The sequence below is a fragment of the Ischnura elegans genome, chromosome X (assembly GCF_921293095.1).
Source record: "Ischnura elegans chromosome X, ioIscEleg1.1, whole genome shotgun sequence".
Classification (NCBI taxonomy): domain Eukaryota; kingdom Metazoa; phylum Arthropoda; class Insecta; order Odonata; family Coenagrionidae; genus Ischnura; species Ischnura elegans.
Window position 1 is genome coordinate 55,320,730 of NC_060259.1, and position 6,000 is coordinate 55,326,729.

Consider the following 6,000-nt stretch of genomic DNA (forward strand, 5'->3'; position numbering starts at 1 on the left):
TTTGTCGAAATGCATCGTGGGGGGAGAAAAAAAATGGCGGATGTGATTCCCTTTCATCGCGCGTGGAATACCTTTTGCGAGGAGTGTGGGAGGCGGGCCGACTTGTTTGCGTGAAAACTTGATGTTTCGCGTCGGTGTAACGAACCCGGCCAATTCCATTATGGAGGGCAGGTCAGCGGGTTCGTGAATGAACCGGAATTTTGGACCTCCAGCCGCGAGTAGTGCCGGGGTCATTGGCGTCAACTCCAAGTCCTCGCAATCGCATTATGCATTACGGATATATTTCATTTATGCCTAGGCGAAATGCTCAAAAAGGTTCCGTTTAGGTTATCCATGCGTAGCACCCATGCCTATGAATAGTTTTGAGTCTAGGTGAGTGGAAGGCGGCGAATGTACCCGGTGTTTAATATAGGATGTTTTCCATGCACAGCCTTTTCCAGCCATCTAGGCCTGTATTCCGGAACGTTTCTCAAGTCTTTTTACTGACGAAGTAGATCCATAGTTATTTAGTAGTACTAATAATTATTATGGATTACTTAGGGCAGGTAAAATGATTGTAAGCACAACGACTTTAAACAATTATTTAAAGCATTTCCTAAAGAGGAAGAGATGATGTTACAAAAGGTAATATGTACTTTTTAAGACGCCACGCACGACATACATATAGGTAGAGTGAATCCTCCACAATGAAAAAATATTTTCAATTATTGATGCGAGTGGTTAAAATGTAGTGGATATGAGGCCAGGGAAACAAAAATTTGGCTGAGAATATTCATAAATATAATTTAAATATCAAATTTTACCCAAAAGATAATGAACTTAGCACATATCCGATTGTAGAATTATAGTATGACACACAATGCTGCAATTTATTGCCACAGAAAATATTTTTAAATCGTCATAATATAACTATGTACAGTATTTATTTACAAGATAATTAATAAGGTCACGCACGCTAAGTACATAGTTCATACCGTAGACTACCAGTGGTATAATTCGTCTAAGGTTCGTACGCAAAACAGAGCTAAATTCAGCTATAAATACCATCTAAGAAGGTCAAAATAATGTTAAACTTCTATGAAATTATCCTCGTTCCCCGCTTCTGAGGGTCAAATTGTTCAAACAGGTAACGCACAAAACGACAAATGTAAGTTAATTGCCGTTGTGTGACGCTGATCAACCAGGACAGTTGGAAAATTAAATATTTTTACATCCATGAAACATCTTTTGACGCATAATCGAAATTTTCAATAGACCAGCACACATCCCTTTTTGGTTTTGAAGGGGTATCCATTAAATATTTTATTAACTTTTACTTCTGACAAGGAAGAAGACATGATCAGAAATTATTGATGAATTAAAATAATAAGCGTAAAGAAATCGTCTTGAGGTGGTTTTGGATAGATGTGGCTGAGGATTTGTATAAGAGAAGCATGTTTGTGGCCTTCACGCAAAAATACCTATTATAAAGTTACCTCATGTGTTCCAAGCAGCCACAGAGGGTGAACTAGGTTCTTAAAAATTAGATTATAATTTGACAGGAGCTGGAAAAAATCTCAAACTCTCATAGAAGCTTAGAAAAAGTGGTTCTGCCCAAGAAGAGAAAGTTAAGAATTTATTGTCTAATTTCTTTTAACCCTCCGATGAGAGATTAAACCAAGAGATTATATACTGACTTTTTCTCTCGTGAACTATTTCTCAATTTATTTAGAATCAAGAGCAATTTATGCGAAGAAAAAGAGGTAGAATTATATTATTCGTCTTAAAAATGAGAGGTTTGATGGTTTGTACTCCGAATTCGGGAAAAAGAATAAAGAGACTTCATAACATTTAGCGTAGTTTGCAATCTAAAGCAGTAAACTTGCAGTAGGCGAAGGAAATGGCGAAATGAAAATAAAGCTGCCATTTTTTTTACCGTGAAACACCGATGATTAAGCTGTATTACCGGAGACTATTCGAAAATGGTGCGGCGTGATAGGCGTGTAAATGCAGCAATTCATCTAGGTTATTACGGCAATATCTTCCTTATTACGCCTTTGCAGTTTCAACCCAGGTGGTGCCTGTTCGAAAAAATTGAACGAACATTATCATTACGGCTACACTACCGATTAATAGCAAGATCGGATTGATCGTAAAAAAATACAAAGCATTTAAGTACACCTAGAATGTTTATTGCTTCATTCCATTCTTTTCTTCTGCTCAAGGTGATCTTAACCTCGGTGTCTTGTTGCCTTTCCCCTGTTGCAAAACTATTTTTCTTGCCATAGAGCTTGTCACTAAATTTCCTCAATAATATGACGTCATTTTCCTTTTTGTAGCTTCATTTGAAGAATACAAGGATATAAGCACAGAAAAAATTAAGTTTCTGAAATCGGCGAAAACGAACTCCAACTCCATATTGTCACCTAATATGGAGAACACTACGAATTTGAAAAATGGGACTTACATTTTAAGCTGTTTATTAGAAGAATTATTCTGGGAGACCATATTACGAAACCATGCACAGTGGTTACCTGAGCTAAAAGAACCCTGGATTTTCGACCAATATCCCATTTGACTCGCGGCTTGCTAATGAGAGAGTGGATGACAATATTATCAATCGCGTCCTGCGTCGAACGCGATCATCATGAAGCATCATTATTGCTCAAGTTCAGTTGGTGGAGAGCACCTTAGTACAATGAAAACCGATTACTGCAAATTCACAACCAATTAATGGATCACCGTGCAGAAAAATGCAGCGGATTTACTCAACATGCATTAACCCCTTACATTTCAATTTACTTTCTGAATATCGTTCTCCTGTCCTCTATTTATTTTTTCTGTGTTTTTTTTTTGAAATGAAATAGTTGGTAATGTAATGATATTTTGTAGTTTGTAATCAATGTAGAACAGTGAAATGAAAAGTTATTATTTTTTCACATTTTAAAGTATCTAGTAAAACACATCGAGAACACAGCTGTCGCTACTCGTATAAAATCATTTTATTCCTTCCAATGCATCATATTTCATGAAATTCGAATCATTTCTGTACATTATGGATGATTTAAAATTGCTAATTTTTATTTTTTAAATATTTATTTTCATGCCACCGAAAACAGCTCGTGTTGGCCTTTACATTGGGGATTTTCAACAAATTTTAACAAATACACGTTCACGTACAACCATGCCCTGTATAGCGGAAACCTACCCAGGCGGGACTCGAACCCGCGACCTCTCGTTTGCCAAGCGGCATGCTGACGGACAAAGTGATCCGAGTTTCACGGGGAAATAAGGCATAATTAGGAGTATTAACCGAAATTTTGGTAATGATGTAATCTATTAAATTCATTAGGCACTTTTCAATGCTATTCTTAGCAATTAAAGACATTATATTGCTAAATATTAGAGAAAAAAGTGGATAGCATTACACTCATCGACGCGCCGCGGACATTTTTAAAAACCAATTAAAATGCGACCAAAATGACCACAGAAATCAGCCTTCTATGGGATGGAATTTGGCCTCCTTTATGCAGTACCTTTGAATCCTAACTTCACGATCATTTGATTCACTTCCGTCCGTCGTAATAAAGCGGTCTACATCCACACAATACCCCGCAAGCCGCCTAAAAAGGCGTTCGGCAGGGTGTGTTAGGATATCAGCCGTCAACATATGGAAAGCAATTGCTCAAACAATATTACGACTAACATTTATTTAATACTTTATGGTTCGAGGGAAAAACGATTTCCCATATCTATCCGTTCGGCTAAATATCTCTTAATTTATCGCTTTTCTCTGACCTGGAAATATAGTATGGCTCTAAGATGATGTTCTCCGTGTCGCTCCTAAATACATCTATTCTCAATTGTTCAAAGAATCTAAGCCTAGGGCGCAGCCTCCGGGTCTCTAGCGGCTCCTAGCCTAATTCGCTTAACATCTAGGTAACGCTGTCTGTACGCCCGTAGCATTTTTTTTCAAATCGCACAGCTTACCTTTGTATTGCATTCAGTTCGCGGATTAAGTCTTTCTGCACCGGATCCCATACGCTAGCTGCATATTCAAGGTACGGTCAGTAGAGTGCGAAATAACACCTTTCTTTTACTTTCTCACCCGAAAATTTTCCCGCAATACGCTTGACGAATCCTAATTTCTTCAGGGCTATGCCGCAAATATTCCTGTATGTGTTCCCCACGAGAGGTTCGAAGTCATCATAACTCCCAGGTACTTCACTTCGTCTGTGGCCATAATGTTAATACCATCCACGGTCGATGACGAAAGCGACCATCGAAGACCAGAGCAATCGTCAACGGCTTCGACTCCTCGCTGCACCGTATGAGCCAACTCGATACCTCGCAGTATCGCACCGCTCTGGGGCCCCTAGCCGACGACGGCCCGGCAACCGAGGGGGCGGGTTGTGGGGGGGAGGGATTGAGGGGGGGGTTTTGGGGCCCCCGCCCTCAACCCTTTCTGCCAGCGTCTCGGTCCCCCTCCCCCGACCCACCGTTCCGGCCCGTCTGCTCGTACCCGATCTTTCATCCTTGGACCTGTGTGTCGCGACAGAGGTCAAAGGATAGCTGACGGGACAAAGAAGCTCGCCCACCTCCTCCCCTTATTCCCGCCCGCCTTTCGCTCCAAGGCCCCTTGTCTCAGCGAGAGCATTGACGGAGGCGGAGTAGGGTGAGTTTTCAGGGGTCTGCCGGCTGGCTGGCTGCGTTGCTACCGCTTGCGTGAGAGGGCCGCCGCGGGTCCTCTCGGAGCCGGGGGCAGCGTGCGAGGCGGCATTGTCGGCCCACGGTGGCCGCAATCAATTCTTGGCCACTTGTCCTCAACGCCTTTCCTTCCTCGTGGCGGCGCTACGGAGCGAGGCTCTCTCCACAGCGTCGGGTGAGAGCAGGAGAAAAAAATATTTCTCGTCGCCGAATTATTAATATTATTAAATATTTTTCAATCTTTTTCGTCCGTGTGAGAGAAATGCGCAAAGACGCATGACAACCCCCGACAACCCCTCACGCGCGTATGTAAAAATGCTCCAGCCGACGGCGTGGATTTGTAATTAACGTAATTAGTTGACGTGGGTGAGTGAGAGGGAGTCTCCAGCGCTCGCAGCTGTATGAATGGTTGATTAAAAGGTCATATTAATTATGTTTACGACGGGAGTCTTTATTGTCGAGGATGCCGTCGGGTCGGTGCGTGGGAGTCACCCGTATTCTCAAAACAAAACTTGAGGCACTGGTTTAGCATATGAATTAATAAGTCAATTATTTACGCCACTAGACGATTTTTCCAGTCAAACTATATGATTGCTTCATCCTCGTGTTTTCAAACAAATGGGAAGCAATGTCGTTTTTCATCCATCCGAGGATCCAAGAATTTAATTTTAAATCATGAAAATCAAGTATTTTAAGCCCACATCGGAATAAATATCAGACAATTAAACGCCATACTTACTGAATAAATCAATTTCACCGGCGTAAGGGGCTGCATGCACAGACGGAGTCATAAAATATCACCAATACCAAATTTTAATCCTTTTTTCATCCCTCATCCATCTTGCACCATCACTATCGTAATTTTCCCCCTATTCCTCGCACCACCCGATGAAATTTACTATTCTTTGTTATTTATTTTGTAAACACGGTTGAATATTTTTTTTCATTACTGGTTACGTTGCTTAATATTATTATATTGTTTCTCCTGTTATTGTGAGTCCTCTTTAATTGGTCTCGTGCTGTTTTTGGACTGGATTTAATAAATAAATGATGCAAGGACTGTCGTGTTAAGTTTCGACTTGTAAAACTAATCAACTCACTTGAGTTTGGGTATTTTTGGTTTAAATTCACAACACTACGTACCTATTTCCCTAAATTATTTTCAATCATGGTCTCCCGCTCATCAAGTTTATTACTCGGAGTCACGTAAATTTAACGTGCCCTTTTATGATCGTTGTAGTCTCATCAATTTCATTAAGGTTCCTATACGATCCATCATATTGGTACGGTTTGCGGAGGAAGCGACCGGCGGCT